The 16,325-nt window shown below is 44.0% G+C and overlaps 1 long non-coding RNA gene across 1 annotated transcript in view; it reads right to left on the bottom strand.

Annotated features, from left to right (window-relative positions):
- Window positions 1–38: 38 nt before the first annotated feature.
- The window catches only part of LOC105854366, a 28,126-nt gene continuing 11,839 nt past the window's right edge, over window positions 39–16,325 (bottom strand). Inside the window, exons 2-7 of the long non-coding RNA XR_001146044.1 lie at window positions 12,648–12,754; window positions 7,222–7,536; window positions 5,137–5,391; window positions 3,974–4,699; window positions 3,527–3,734; window positions 39–227 (exon numbers count right to left, since the gene is read on the bottom strand). This is a non-coding gene — a long non-coding RNA (uncharacterized LOC105854366). The remainder of the gene's footprint in view (window positions 228–3,526; window positions 3,735–3,973; window positions 4,700–5,136; window positions 5,392–7,221; window positions 7,537–12,647; window positions 12,755–16,325) is intronic.

Below are 16,325 nucleotides of genomic sequence, written 5' to 3'. Positions count from 1 at the left end.
GGGGCACGCGTGTACGCAGTGCAGGGGGCGGGGCCGAAGGGGACATCTGTCCAACTATCCGAGGCTGCGGTAGCCCACGTCCAGAATGGCTTGGGGTCTGAGCAGCTGTTTGTGCTTTTAGAGTTGCGTCGGCGGGATCCCAGCGTGTCGCAACTTGTGATTCCTCTCCTCTAGCGCATTCTGGCAGTCACCATTCTTTCATCTTGCAGCCAGTTTCTAAGAAGTGCCTGTTGAGAATTGACCTTCTTTGACCTTCATACCAAGCGTGCCCAAGGGTCAGGGTACACAGAAGATCTCTGCGCAAAATTAAATGTGACCGGAACACGAATTGATTTGTGTTAATTTTCTTAGGACTAAGAGCGTGGCAAACACTGTTCTAATCTCTTTACAAATATTAAATCCTTTATTACTAATAACAAATATTATATCCATTTCTAGATGGGGAAACTGAAGCAGAGAGGCTAAGTGAATGGACCAGGATCACACAGCCACTGCATGAACAGAGCTGAATTTCAAATGCAGACCGTCTTGGAGCCTGAGGGATGTCATATCTTCTGAACCACAAAACCCTTAAGTTTGGGCATACAGAGCATTACTGTGCCATCACACAAAGAAGCCTATATAAGATCATGCTCAGATAGAAAGGAATGCAGTGGTCAAGTACACACACGCACATGAAAATGTAAAAGAGGCCCAAAACTCAGTGAGAATATAGACGTTTTGGATATGTGTTAAAAAAAAAAAAGAAAGAAAGAAAGTCACTGCCTCTTCATTATGGAGGATATATGGCATACTGGGAGAAATAGTCTCAATGTTCATCTCATATAAAGGAGTAATTTCCCAAATTTAATTCAACTTTAAAAATTAAAGGGGTATAAAAAACCAAAATACTATTTTAAAATGGGCAAATGATAGAAAAAGTGCATAAACATATAAAATGTTTAATCTTTCTAATAAAAATGTAAATTCAAGTTGCATGAAGGTGTCATTTCTTACCATCAGATTAGACAGATTCAGAAGGTTGCAGTTCATCTCTGTCTTAATGATAGAGGCACACTTTATAATTGTTGGTGGGAATACAGAGTTACAGAATTCCTCTGAAGGGACTATGACAATGTCTGATAAAACTGCATAGACATTTATCCTTTAATGCAGAAACTCCATTTGAAATTTTGTTTCTAAAGATAACATCATCAGGCCTACATGCAAAAATCAATTGCAGTTATAAAGTACTTTATAGGAGATTGGTTTGATAAAATGTGTCAATAAATATAATGAAATACCTGAAGTTGTTAAATAAGAATTAAGAGAATGTCTATGAACTGACATGGAATAAGTCCAGGAAATGTGGAAGTGAACAGTATATGTTCACCTATGTTCAAAAAAGTACATATATAGCTTACACCTTGTGTGTGAAAAAAGAGAAAATAAAAAAAGCATGTATATATCTGCTCATCATCATAAAAAGACATACGTATAAAGTAAAAAAAAAAAAAGAGGAAATTGGTTATCTACAAGTTGGAATCAATTTAAAAGCAATTTGAAACTTAGTTATAATTTAATGAATGCCATAGCCAAACTGAAGGGGAGAGAAGCAGAAAAAACGAGTGACTGTAGAGTGTCTTCTGTCTTTGTCAGGGTAGGGAATAGTAGGGCAAGAATTTGTAATAAATACTGCCCTCTTGTTGACCGTAATGGTCTGGGTGAAAAAACTCTGAAACAACTTTTGATGTGCTGTAAGATGTAGCAAATGTGTTCATGTCATTGAAAACTACTGTTAATGTAGAAGAGATGGCCACACAGAATGTGAGCCGTATAGGGAGTGAGTGGGATTTGGAGGCATCAGTTTGAGCTCATGATTTATAAACTGCATATTCTTGGTTGTGCATATCTATGCGTATATGGGCATGTGTGTGTATAATTATATATACATTTCTACTTCCTGACTCTAGAGTCTAAAAGAATTAAGAAACAAAGACACTAGTAGCAATCTAGTGTCAAGGTTTTGTTTTCAATACCATTCAATACCAGAACTCCTGGGCAATGCCTAGGAGTGAGTCCAGGGACGGAGGGTGTCAAAAAAAAAAGTGATAAAGGACATTATTAAATCAACCAGACAAAACTGGAATAAGAGTGGCATATTGGATAAAAAATGTTACACTCGGCCCTCCCTGGTGGCGCAGCGGGTTAAAGCACAGCACTAAGAAGCTAAAGCCACTTCTGCATCAGTTCGATCCCTGCCTGCACTGGAAGAGATCCACAGGGCGCGGCAGACCTCTCCTGGCCCGCCCGCTGCTCCCCTCAGCAGTGTACTTTGTCGACCTGCCTGTTCTGCTCCCCACTCTGTCTTTGGTGAATCCTCCACCCTCCACATCTCTGGCCTGTACCCCAGTTCTATATGAATAAATAAATAAATAAATCTTTAAAAAAAATGTTACACTCAAGGGATGCTTTGAAGTTTATGATTGTTCTAAAGCTGTATAAAAATGAGCTGAAATATTTAGGGGTAAAAGATGATGATGTTTCTAACTTATGCCCATATAGTTCAAGGGAAAAATAATTGTAGGGGGAGAAGAGAACAAATGATAAAAGCAAGGGGTTAAATGTTAATGGCCTCAAAGGTGAACTTCTGAAAAAACTATCTGATGATATCACTCCCCTGGGTAAAGCCTGCAGGACCTTTTCTATTGCAAAGTAGAAAAATGTAGAGTAGAACCCAAATCCTTTATCTGGGCCAACGAGGTTGGCAAGACTCAAATCTGACAGCCTCTCTCGTGAGCCGTCACCCTCAGACCCAGCTCACAGGAGCCTCGGGTGTTCAGAGACAGCCCACTCTTCCCTGCCACTGGGGAGCGCCCCCATTCTGAGCCTCTGCTCCGGATCTATCCTGTGGGCTCCCACCGTGGCTGTCAGCCTGGCAGTGTTAGTTTGTGCGCCTCTCACTACTTGGTGCAAGGGAACTCTACTCCCGTTTCTCTCAGCACCTTTTTCAGCTATTTGTAATGATTTGTCCATTTGTCTATTTCACTCTTTTCTAGCCCAACTGTCCACTTTCCAGGGTAGGGAGGTTGTCTGTTTCTTCATCATCATTCTGTCAGGTACTAACACATTGTGGACATCCCAACAAAACGGTCGCATAAAAGTAACATGGCACACTAAAATTTGGTGACAGAAAAGTGACCTGTGGGCATGAGGGTGAGGTACATGGGGAAGCACTCTGTATGGCCACAGTGGTGGACACACAACTGCACACCTGTTCAGACCCACAGAATGCACAGAACTGAATAACCCCCAATGCGGACTGTGGACTCTGCGGGATCATGACGTGTGAATGGTGGCGGAGTTTGGCAGTGGTGCAAGCTCTGAGGGAGTGGACAGCGGTTCTGTGAGGATTCTCTGTACTTTCTGTTCAACCTTGCTGTGAACCGCTCTAACAAAAATACAAGTCTACCCCAAAGAACAAAACAAAACTGAGAAACCCTAAACCACCACAACATGGCACCATTTCAACATGGGGCACATTTACCTTCATTGCCGCTGCTGAAGAAGAGAATGTGGATTCTGGGACGGTCTGTGCTGTTGTTCAGAGGTTCAAAGTGTTTCACATAATTTCATAGTTGAGCTGCAGCCTTGTACTTTCAATGGACGTTCTTACAGGTGAGTTCTATTGTAATGCCGGTAGGGTGAAAACGATGCCCGTTTCCAACAGGAGGGGGCGCTCCGACCACGAAGGGCTGCATGGGAAGCCCCGGTCAGTCAGGAGAAACAAGAAAATACGGGTAAGAGACTTTATTGTGATTTCCTGAGGAAAGATCTGGCCAGGTAGAGTAAACAGGCTTTACATTGACTGGTTTGATGAATTTCAGCGGAACTCTAAAGGCCTAGGGGCTTTCCCTAGGTGCTGGGGTGATTAGATTGGAGACAAAATGACCAAGAAGTGTCTGGGGATCTGGGCTGTGGGTTGTCTGCTTACATTTGACACTCATTCATAGTCAGGCATTCCGGGATCTGTGAGGATTGGTGGCCTTCAGAGAGCAGTTTCTCCAGTGCCAGCCAGGATCCAAGATGTCAAAACATCAGAAGCACATGGTTAAGCACATGAATTTGCTTCCTTTACATCATACAGGGCGTGAGCAGAAAAAACAGGAAAATATTTTCATTGGTTTCCATTACTAGCTCATCCCAATGGAGTTTCGACATCTGAAAAGCAGATCTTCCACAGAGAGTACAGAAACACATCTTTAATTACTTCTAGAAACCAAAATAGCAAGAATATCATGAAAAGCACAGATCTTTTTCTCAGTTTCTTCACTGAAGGAAATGCAACAAATGTGCAGTCTTCTTCAAATCACTCCTCTTTATCTGCACACGACCTCAGTGATAGTTAAAGAGGCCTGAGATATGGGTGGGAAAAGGATCCAATACCATAATCATACACCTGGGCAGATGGAGAAGACAGGACAGAGGGCCTGGGTGAGAGCCAATCTGGTCACCTGCAGATCCAGCCAGGTTACCACTCAGGTGATGAGGTTTCTCCAGTTCCTGGGAGGTTGCAAGCAGCTGGTCACATGCAGAGTGGCATGGAGCTATCATATTATATACACAGGATCCTCGGTGAGGCATTGCTGTGGCAGAAGTCTGGGCTGAGGCAGCAATCATCCCTTCTTCTAAGCTGACTGCATTAAGTGCACACCGAGGGCTGAACAGAGGAGAGGGGTCACTCATGGGACTGAATCATTTAACAAAAACATCACACTGACTTTCTAAAGGAAAAAAGCCTTGATTCTAAGACGCGGCACTTAGTAGACAGTTTAAGGAGACTGAAGTCTCATTATGCAACACGGCTTTGGCTGTTCCTCTGCTGTCTGTGACTCTGTTGCAAAGCCAGGTCTAACCCTAAACTGCAGTGGCCAGAAGTCCAGGGTGAGAGGAGCAGCACATTCCCGAGACAGCTTCGATGAGATGATGAGACCATTCAATGGGTAATGTTCGTCTCATTGCAAGTAATCATTTGGGGGTAGGGGTTTGGGAGCAGCCTGGGGTAATGTTCATTTATTTAGGGGTGCTGGAGAACTTCAACTGAACAGAAGTTAGCACCCTGTGCTAACTGTTGCAAGTTAGTTAACAGTCACTTACCTGTTGCAAGGGGCTAATTAGTGCGGCCCAATCCTCATAGGTCACAACTATCAGGACTGCCGGTTTAATCGGAGGCTTTCCTTCTCTCTTCAGATCTATAATTCCAGGCAGCAGGGCGAGTTTGCCTCCAGATGTCCATGGGTGGAGATTCATCCACACCGAGGCCGCCAAACAGCAAGGCCCAGGAGGGAGACCGTTCATCAACTCCACAGGTGCCGAGGTGTTCGAGAGAGGGCCCAAGGACTGGTTCTAATACTGAGTGGACAACACAGAGAGACAAGGAGAAGAGGAACAAGCAGCTCCTGGCTACACCAAGGGGGGAAAAGGAGAAGATACAGGAGGAATTCAGCATGGGTGGTGCCCCTCTCCTGGGGTATGATGACTGCTCCCCAAGTGAGTGCAGGAGACCCTTCCCCACGACTGCTAGCCCAGGAAAGTGGAGTCTTTTTTGTGAATCTATTCACCAAAAGTTCAAAAGCCTTCTGTGCTTTCTGCTCTCACCTGGAGGAATTCAGTCCTGCTGCCCTGATTTCTTCTTTATTACCAAGGTAAGACTGGAATACACTGTTGAGGAGCGCACCAGTTTCCTGCGTGTGGGAGTGCTACGGAGTGTGTACCTGGCTGTCCTTACTCTTTGCCGGGTCCCCAAACAGGCTGATTTTGCTCTTTTAAAGCATCCAAGATAATTAAGATAATTAAGCACTTCCAGAATAAAATTCTGATATCTGAACAGGGGTCAAGAATTTTGTGGTGTTCCCGTAAAATACATGCTAATGTCCCCCCACCCTCAACAAACTTTACTGTTCCACTCTGTGTGAGGTATTCTGGAGTTGCTCAAATGTGAGAGGATTTCAGCTGCTTTTTTTTTTTTTTTTTTTTGGCTCACAAGTTATATGTTTTGTGGGTTAGAATAAAACTCAGACTGTCCTAAGCCTTTGTGACCATTTCTGGTACAGTCTCTCTGATAGGAAGGACCTGAATAAGCCCAGAGCTCAAAAACAACCCAAAGATGATTTCTATTTATTTCATTCAATGTCCTTCCCACCTGCAAAGGCAGGGAAAACATATACACCATCAGTTTTCCATAATTTTCTCATGGCTTGCTTATAAACACCAAAGCTATGTTACCTAGTAAGTAATGTAGAAAAGCACACAGCCAGCGTGTACTGTGTTTAATTAGCACGTATGGTTGACGTTACCATTTTTTAGGCCTATTAATGTAAATATTTACCCAGAGCCCTGTTGCCACAGTCTGTTCACTTAGAAAGTTCCCACCCTGCTTTCTGTCCTTTCTCCTGCGATGTGGAGAACGGAATAGTCTTGGGCAAAGCTCTCAGCAGTTCCTAGGCCTGGGCGTGGGCACAGCTTCCCTGTGATGGCAGGTCCTGACTCAGTACAGGCTGTGTTCCTTGTGATGGCATTCAAGAACTGTCAATAACACTCAAATATACACTGCAATTGCTACTGGTAGTCCTTGGGCTGTGCTGTGACACCCCTAAACTTACCTCATAACTGGACGTTTGTACCTTTGATCCCTTCCACTCATTTCCTCCAGCTCCCTCTCCTCACCTCTGGCTACCAGTCTACTCTGTTTCTATGAATTTGGCATTTTTAGAGTCTCCATGTAAGCAAGATAATACGGTATTTGTCTTTCTCTGTCTTTTAAATATGCTTCTTGAGCCCTCCCTGGTGGTGCAATGGGTTAGGACGCAGCACTGCAAACTAGCTGTAGCCTCCTCAGTATCAGTTCGATCCCAGCCCCGGAGGTGACCCACATGGCGTGGCAGACCGCTCCTGACTTGCCTGCTGCTTCCCTCAGCAGTGCACTTTATCGATCTGCTTACTCTGCTTCCCACTCTGTCTCTGGTGAAGCCTCTCACCGGCCCTGAGCCTCTGGCCTCTACTCCAGTCTGTGTGCATAAATAAGTAAATCTTTGCAAACAAATAAGTATGCTTCTTGAAGAGATCAGTGTATAGATAATGCTGAAAGTTTAAAGGTGGGTTCTGGGAGTGAGTGCTAGGCCAGAGGATGCCCGGTATGATTTTCTCAGGAGGTCAGGAAAGTTTCCGTCCTGAATGGCTTACCCCACACGGATGTCAAAGCCAACTTTGACCTGCGGATGGTTGAGGACATCTGAACAGCACCTGTGCTGTGCTGCCCTCCGGGTAGAAGCTGCTTGTGACCTTCGAGGCTCCACCCTCCCCCTCCTGCTTGACCAAGCCAACTGGAACCAGACCTCTACCAGTCCAAGATGCAAAAAATCAGGATGCAATGCTGTCCCTCAGAGCGACCCACTCTGCACTGAGACCTGCTTGCAGAAACGAGGGCCCATGCTGTGCTGGAGAAAGGACATCATTGCACAGCAGCCCAGGGTGTTCCTCTTCTGTCTCGTTGTTCAGCTGTTAAAATAAAAAAGGACGATATTTGCTTACAGGAGAGAACACTGGAGAAAAATGAAAGGCAGGAGAGAGAAAGCTATAATTGATTCAAGCCTCATCAGGGGATAACCTAAATTTTAAGAACAGAGAATAAACCGAGAGGCTTCTGTCCCTACCCACACAGTGGTGTGAATTCACCCAGGCAACGGTTTCCAGGACCTGCAGTCCACCAATGAGAAGCAGGCGGCCACGGCCCTGAGCACAGGCAGGTCGCAAGGGGACACAGGTGTCAGGCAGCACCAGGACAGGCTGCTGGTGCAAGGGGAGGCAACAGACCACCGGACCACCATTCCGTGTATTGTAAAGGGAACCACATGGGGCAAGTGGAAAGAAATGTCATGTTTTATGGCTGAACATTTTCACTCGTGCAGAATGACCCTCCCTCTGTTTATAATCCGCAGTGGGTCTGGCTGTTCTGTGAGGCACTGAGGACCCACTGTCTTGCGGAGGGTCACACGCGATGTCCACGCATTATTTTAATTCCTCCCCCCAGCACCACCAAGTGCTGACCCCAAGTGTCAGGTAGAGAAGCTGAGGACCTGTCGCTGAAGTGACTGGCTGCAGGCCTGGGACTCGGAGCCTCTCCACAGCCCTGTGGCCTTCAGGACATGGGATTCCTCTTTCATGGCGGGGCGGGGTCAGAACCTAAGGACGTGGCCAGCTGGCTCTTCACACCCTCAGGACCGGGTCTCCTGCTCCAGGTGGCTGAGTTGGAAGGGGCCGCACTGCCTCCGCCTTCGGACCCGCTCTGGGGCGCCCGTCCGTCCGCGCCGCTGTTCACTCACTACCTTGCTTCTAATCATCCGGCAGTGACGACGTTATGTCATGGTGACTTGTTGATTTTGAGCAGGATGTGTGGCCGGACGGGCGGGCGTTAGGTTCTGGGGGCCACTTTCCTCCTGAGGACGGGCCCTCCTTGTCCCCTGAAGCTGCTGTGAACCGGATCGCTGACCCTCTAGCTGGCTCCGACGTCACCGCAGTCTCTGCTTTGATTTGGGAACATCGTTAGCAGATTGAAGGTGGAGACAGGTTCTAGAACTGCCAGCAACCTGATTTTACCTGCATTTTTTTGTCTCCCCTGGGGAGCACCCTTCCCAGGTTTCCGGTGCGACTGTGGGTTTACTCTCTGTTTCACTGTTCCATTCTGAAGTCACTGCAATAGTGCTTCCAGAGGGTGCGCACGGGTTTGGTCATTCTCCAACTGGAAGGTTTTCTCTTCCTCCCCAGGTACAGCCTTTGTTAACTAAGAATCAAAGGAGAGTTGAATGGTTTCCCTGCCATGCTCTGGACTATCTCAGTCGAAACGTTACCTCAGCAAAGGGAGACCAAAACCCACACTCTTGCATTAAAATGGAAGCACCATCCTCAATTAACACCCGGGTGGAGACAAATCACCACCGCTAGATGGCGATGTCGAGTAATGATTCAATTCCACATTGTTTAAACTTGGCTTTTGACAGTGATTTATCTTCTTTTCAAAGAATAATTCACTCTTTATGCATTCTTACCATTCCCATTTGCACCATCTACTCCTCTCCTCATTTTCATTTGCAAACTCATTATGAAGGTATGACGGCCTTTGATTCATAACAAAGGCTCTGATGTAAAGTTCTTAAGGTTAAAGAAAATGTGAGCTACTGAGAAGTGATATTCTCTATTTTCTTTCACAATTACTTATAAGTTAAACAACCACATGGTAAAGGAATGCAAATGATGGTTTTCATAGCCAACTGAGCAATTAAAAGAAAACACAAAACAGTATTTACAAATTCAAAGATTTTTCCATTCTTTGTGATATATGTAGTGGACAGCTAAGGCTTTTGTTTGTTTTCATTGCTAAGTCTTGCATGGAAAGAATGTTGTTGGTTAATAGGAGGAATTTTGTATTTATCAGTGTAGTTTAAGTGATCAGCCTCTGGTCAGCACCCTATTAGGTCAGAACTACAGTTCCCCCAGGAGAACACAGTCTTTTCAAACAAGAGAACATTTGAAACCAACTTCATGCCAGGCCACAACTTTTTTTCAATTAATAAAAAATTCTACACTATGTATGCATGGAAGGCCTTTCTTCTCTCTTGTTCGATCAGCTCATGGTTCTTTGGGATCTGAGTCAGGTCAGCTCAATTCCCAGTAACTCCATCAGAATAAATGCTTCTCCTAAAACTAACTGAGCATTCAGATGAGATCAGATAGCAAAAATGATATAGGTAGACTCTATTAAATAGCAAATGCATTAAATGGCTACATCCAAAAACTAAATAAATGAAAATTTTAAGTTTGTACCTGCTGTAACACTTCCTTCATGAAAGAACACATTCTGGTAACAATCATTTAGTTCAGTGCCTTGAAACAGAACTCTGACTTTAATCCTTATTTAATCAAAGCATTGTAGTACCCAACTACAATATAATCTTAATCCATTTTTATATATTTATATATGTACTTATATATTTGAATAATGTAATAGTTTATTTTTGCATCATTTTGTGCATTTATCCATCTCAGTTGTACTCCTCTTGGGTTTCCCAAAACCAAACCACCCATGTGCATCGCCATAGTCAAATGCATTTCCCTTCCCCCACTGTTTTTGATCCCATTCCCCATGCCACCCTCATAAAATGTCTCTGGTATATAGCTGTTCATTATTATTATCATTTTCTCATCTGGTCCATTATATTCCTGCCATAAGTGAAACCCATCCTGTATTTTTCCTTTTCTTTCTGGCTTATTTCACTAAGCATGATCTTTTCCAGCTCCATCCATGCTGCAAAAGGCATGTGTTTATTATTATTATTATTATTATTATTTTGGTTGCTGGTAATATTTCATTGTATATATGTACCACATCTTTTTTTATCCAGTCATCTACTTTTGGGCATGTGGGCTGCTTCCATGTTTTTCCAATTGCAAATAAAGCAGCAATAAACATGGGGGTGCAGGTATCTTTTTGAATCAGTGTTTTTGTGTCTTTTGGGTAGATACCTAGGAGTGGGATTGCTGGGTCATAGGGAAGCGCCATGTTTAGCAGTTTGAGGAACCTCCAAACATTTTTCCATAGTGGTTGTACTCGTTTGCATTCCCACCAACAGTGCAGGAGAGTCCCTTTTCTCCACATCCTTGCCAACATTTGTTGTTGCTAGTTGTTTTAAGACGTGCTATTCTCACTGGGATGAGGTGGTATCTCATTGTGGTTTTAATTTGCATCTCCCTTATTACAAGTGATTTTGAATATTATTTCATATGCTTCTTGGCCATCTCTTTGGAGAAGTGTCTTTTTAGTTCTTTTGCCTTTTTTTTTTTTGATGGGGTTGTTTATTTTTGTTGAGTTTCATCAGTTTTTTGTATATCTTTGTGATCAATCCTTTATTGCCAGCTTTGTGTGAAAAATTTTTTTCCCAATCAGTGGGATGTCTGTTTGTTTTCTGTAATGTCTCTTTTGCTGTACAGAAACTCTTTGACTTGATGTAGCCCCATCTATTTATCCTTGCCTTCACTATCGTTGCATTGGGTGCTGTATCTTCAAAGATGTCGCTGAAGTGTATGTTGTGTAGTGTTTGGCTCATCTTTGCTTCCAGGTATTTTATGGTTTCCGTTCTTATGTCTAGGTCTTTAATCCACTTAGAGTTGATTTTTTTGTGTATGGTGTGAGGTAGTGATCTAGTTTTATTTTTTGCATGTACTTCCCAGTTTTCCCAGCACCATTTGCTAAACGAACTTTCTTTGTCCCATTGTATCTTCTTTGCTCCTTTGTCAAAGATTAGCTGCCCATAAACCTGTGGTTTTCTATCCAAATCCACTGGTCTGTATGTCTGTTCTCGTTCCAGTACCATGCAGTTTTGATTATTATGGCTTTGTAGTATAGCTTGAAGTTTGGGGTTATAATGCCTCCATTCTCTTTCTTCTTAGTCATGAGAGTTTTGGCTATTCTAGGTCTTTTGTTGTTCCATATGAATCTCATCAATATTTTTTCTATTTCTTTGAAGAATATCATTGAGACTTTTATTAGGATGACTTTAAATCTGTATATCATTTTTGGTAGGATGGCCGTTTTCATGATGTTATAACAAAACACCATAACTTGGCTTATAAACAACAAACATCTGTTTTTCACAATTCTGGAGGCAAAGAAGAACAAGACCACAATGTCAGAAGTTTGGTGTCTGATGAGGGTTTCTTGGTTGTAGAAACTTCTCAGTCTGCCCACATGGCAAAAGGGTGAGGGAGCTCTGTAGGGTCTCTTTATAAGGACATTAATCCCATTCATGAGGCTCTACCTTCATAACTTAATTACACCATGGTTTCTACGTCCTAATGCCCTGGCATTTGGGTTAGTACTTAGGCATATTAATTTGGGGAGTGAGATGCAAAAATCCAGACCATAAGAATACACACACACACACACATTCACACACATATTCCAGCCGTGTGCTGGAATCACATTGAGAACCCCAGGTTGGGAGAGAGAGGGAGAGAGAGAGAATTCTTGATAGGGGTGAAAGAATACAGTCAATTTTTGATAATGAGGTATTTCATTATTAAAAATCTGAACAAGTATTTAGTAAACACTATACTGCAAAGTGTTTTAAGGATTCCAAATAAGTAAAAGATAGTCTTTATTCTCAAAAACACATATCCACACTTATTCATTGGAGAAACCGAGCTTGGATTCTGTACAGTAGCACAAGACCCCCACATAACCAGATTGGAAGTCAATACCGTTGAGGGGGTTGGATAAAGTAGACGCTTCATGAGCCAGCATAGAGAGAAGAGTTCACGGGAGGGAAGTGACTTTGGCAGTGCATAAATCACAGATTCTTGCCCTGGCTGTGTACTGGAATCACGTGGAGAACTTCAAAACATATTGCTGCCTGGACCCTGCCTCACAGATCTGAATACTCTCCATGTGAACCCAATGAACCATCAACTTAGAGTTGGTCCCAAGGCTGGTGGCTGGTCCAAGAGTCTGGATTGATCCTGAATGTAAATCAACCACACCACTTAGCACAATTAGTTCTGCTGACATTCTCATCACATAACGTTCTCAATGAAAGAAGCCCAGAAGGTTGGTTTACCTGCTAGTACAAGACCCTTATCTCCTGGGAGCCACACTTTGAGTAGAGCAGGTAACGCAGGAGTGGAATTTTCATACGTTTGGAGGACTAGACAGAAGCTAGTGTTTCTGGAAAAAACACAAAGGTATAGAAATGGGAAGAAGTGAGGAATCTCAGAGCAACCTTTGTTTCTGAGTCTGACAACAAATTAGTATTTCGTCTATTGTAACATCACATGACAGATGACTAACTACCTACATAGACGAGGCTCTCACTCATGAGTAACCATTTAAGATCTTTTTAAAGGCTAGCATTTCTTTCCATTCACTCCACACTCCCCTTTTCCATGTACTTAAAGCTCCTAAATAAAAATTTCACGTTCAGTTTGCTTCTTATTCCATAGCCCTAAGTGTCAGTGCTGTGGCATGTAGCTCAGTGTGTAGCACAGAACGTGAGTTCAGTGGGCAGATTTACTATCTTTTTATTGTGGAAACTTTCACACATATCCAAAGGAAGCATTGTAAAGCAATAAGCCTCTCTATGTCAATCACCCAGCTTCAAAAGAGTCATCTGTGGCCAAGGTGAGGATCTGAGAAATGTGTTATTAGGTGATTTTTGTCCTTGTGTGAAATGTCACCAGATGCAATTACAGAAGTTTCTAGGCAGAGCCTGTCACACACCTGGGCTGTAGGGCAGGGTGGATGTGGCCTGTGGCCAACAGTAACATCACGTGACACATGACTAATTAGCAGCCTCTGCCACTCCTCTTCCTATTCCTCCATCTGCTTTCTACCCCTCACTCAATTATCCATTGTCTTTACAATTTTATTGGAAGTCAAACTTACATATATCAAAATGGCATAGTGGCAAATGACAATATTCACTGTACAGTTATGACAAATGCACAACCGGTGGAACTCATACCCTGTGATAGAGAACATTTCCATCGCATCAGAAAATGTCTCCATATCTTTTCCAGGTAACCCCTCACCAATCAGAGGCAATCATTTTTTTTTTGAAACTTCTGATTTTGCCTATTCTAAAATGTCATCCAAGAGAATGCACAGTTTTTACCCTTTTGCTTTCAGAGTTTTTTTGCTTCACATAATGTTGGTGAGGTGCATCCATTCAAAAAATTATTTTTCAAAGTAGAGAATTCTGGACTAGAAAGCAGCAAGAGCAGAGGGCTCCTGGTGAGGAACAGATTGGGCAAGCAGGTTGGCGTGGGTCTATTACAGTCCTTGGAAGCCAGGAAAAGGAACTTTTACTCTTCTTGGCGCCAAGTCAACAGGCTGCTTCATAATTGCCGAGAGGGCCTGGGACCGATTCTCTGCCACCGCATCGTGCGCCCCACGGCGCTCATGAGTCACTGCTGTGCCGCTGAATGGCAGTGCCTTCTGCCAAACGACTTGGAGCTGGTGCATGCATATCTCCCCCTGAAGAGCTGGCATGTACGCAAGTCCTGTCCCAGCCCCCTGGTAAGCTAGGAAGAACCAGCTCAGAATTTGGCTGATGCCTTTGAAGCCTGTTCACGCCTCCTTAAGGTGGTGGGGCTGGAAGGTTGATGAGATGAAAAGCTTGAGAGCCATGGACCAAGGTCACAGCCCTGATGTGGTAGCTCAGAACCTGGCTTGGTATGGCTCAGGAGAAAACTGGACCAGCTTGCAGGGTTGCCAAGGTGATTCTGATTAATGCAATGTAGCCCAAGGTCAGGAACACCACAAGCCAACCATCCAATGCAGCAGCAGTGAAGATCTGCTGACCGGGTCAGGCTCAGAAGCGTAGCAATCAGGCTCTGGAATCAGAATCCAGGTCAGACATGGAGACATACACAGTCTACCCAAACCAAATTCTCGAACATAGAAAGACTAAAGCAGAAAGGCAAGGAGAGAGTTCTCTTCCAACTGGAGCGGGGTTAGAGTAGAGAAGCCATTTTCTACCAGAGCAAAGAGTGACTAGAGGCATATGTTCCTCCCAAGGCAGCTCATTACCTTCTCTGGAGTGTCAGAAAAGTATGCATTTCGGCGCAGAAGAACTTCTAAATGCCTTATTATAATTAAGATATCAATGGATAAATAAAAAACCCTAAGTGTTGGAACCTGGGATTGTTATCTATTGCCGCATAACAAATGACCCCAAAACTTAGAGCTTCCAAACGCATTGAGGATCTCACAGTTTCTATGGATCAGGATTGGGCGGTTTGATGCGCAGGTCCAGGTCAAGTTTTCTCATCAGGTGCAATCAAACTGTGAGTGGGCGGGGGTCTCGTGGGAAGTCCCAATAAGGGAACAATCCATTTCCCAGTTCATTCACCTGGTTTTGGCAAACTCAGTTCCTTGTGATGTATTAGAGTGGGGTCTTTGGTGGGCAGCTCAGAAGCTGCCCTCAGAGGATAGCTGCAGGTGGTTTTCTCAGAGCAAATGCACCGAAAGAGTCTGAACATATAAGAAAAAGATGAAGGTCAAAGTCTTTTATAACCTAACCTCAAGACACTCCACTGCCTATGCTGGATTTTATTCATTAAAATCGAGTCGCTGGGACCATCCCATGCACACAAGAAGAAATTACACCAGGTCGTGAATTCCAGGAGGTGGGGGTCAGTCACTGGAAGCCATGTGGGAAAATGCCTGTCACATTAGGCAAAAGGCCCACAAAAAGTAGCCATATCATGAACTACAGTAGGGTAGCCAGCATGGAAGTATTTGGGGGCTCAGATGATGTGCTCACTTGTGTTCATGGGTTCATGGCAGCCAGAGCCGGACCCACGAGAGAGCTCAAGGAAGAGGGCAAGCGAGAGCAGAGTAGGAGGTATCCCACTTTGCCCAGACTCTGCATTTCAAGGTGCACATCTATACGGCAACTTGTCCTGCCATCTGGACAGTCAGATCTATCCTTGAGAACTCTCAGGATCCATCCTGAAGTGTCATTTTTTCTGCAATTCCCTTCTCATTCCCAGACTGCCGACTGACAAAATTGACTTTGACTATGCTATTGAACCATGCAGGCAAAAGAAATCACTCAGATTTTTTTTTTTTTTAAAGATAGAATAAGGCGTGAGAAATGTCTTGTCTTAATTGCAGTTTTCCCTTTTCTAGAAATGGTCTCTTCCTATTTTAGACAAGAATGTAACATCTCGTTCTAAATCACAAAGCTGTTCTGGGAGCCAAATGAAAGAATGTTTATAAATGTATTTTGAAAAGTTTTTTAAAAGGACAAATGTTGGAAATTCAAGCTACATATTGTTATTATCGTTGCTATTGCTTTAAACGTTGTTTATCCCAAAAGATTGAAGCTTTGAAGCTTTCAAGACAAGCTTTGGCTTCTGCTACTTCTGTTCCCAGCGCAGCTAATCCCAAGAGGAGGACTCCTCTCTGTGATTCGGTGACTTCATCTCACTCCAGATCTCTCCTCCCACCAGGGCATACGCGGCCCTCATGCTGATTCCATGACCTCTTAGCTTTGCCAGATCTTCCTCCTGGAACGTTTCTCACTCTCACGTCACTCCCTATAAGGCGCAGTGCTCTCCACTGCATTTGGGGTCTCCCATGGCTATCTTACTGCCTCTCCGTCTCCCCACGGCCCCTCGGCCCAGGCCCTGCCCTGCCCTGCTGAGAACCATCCTCTGAGCCCTTCTCCCCCTGAGGGTAGCAGCAGAGGCTGGAGTCTGTTCTCTGATGCCTTGCAGCCACCAGGACCTCT

Source organism: Condylura cristata, unplaced genomic scaffold (assembly GCF_000260355.1).
Source record: "Condylura cristata isolate star-nosed mole 26May11 unplaced genomic scaffold, ConCri1.0 scaffold00035, whole genome shotgun sequence".
Lineage (NCBI taxonomy): Eukaryota > Metazoa > Chordata > Mammalia > Eulipotyphla > Talpidae > Condylura > Condylura cristata.
This window is presented reverse-complemented; position numbering and strand designations above follow the sequence as displayed.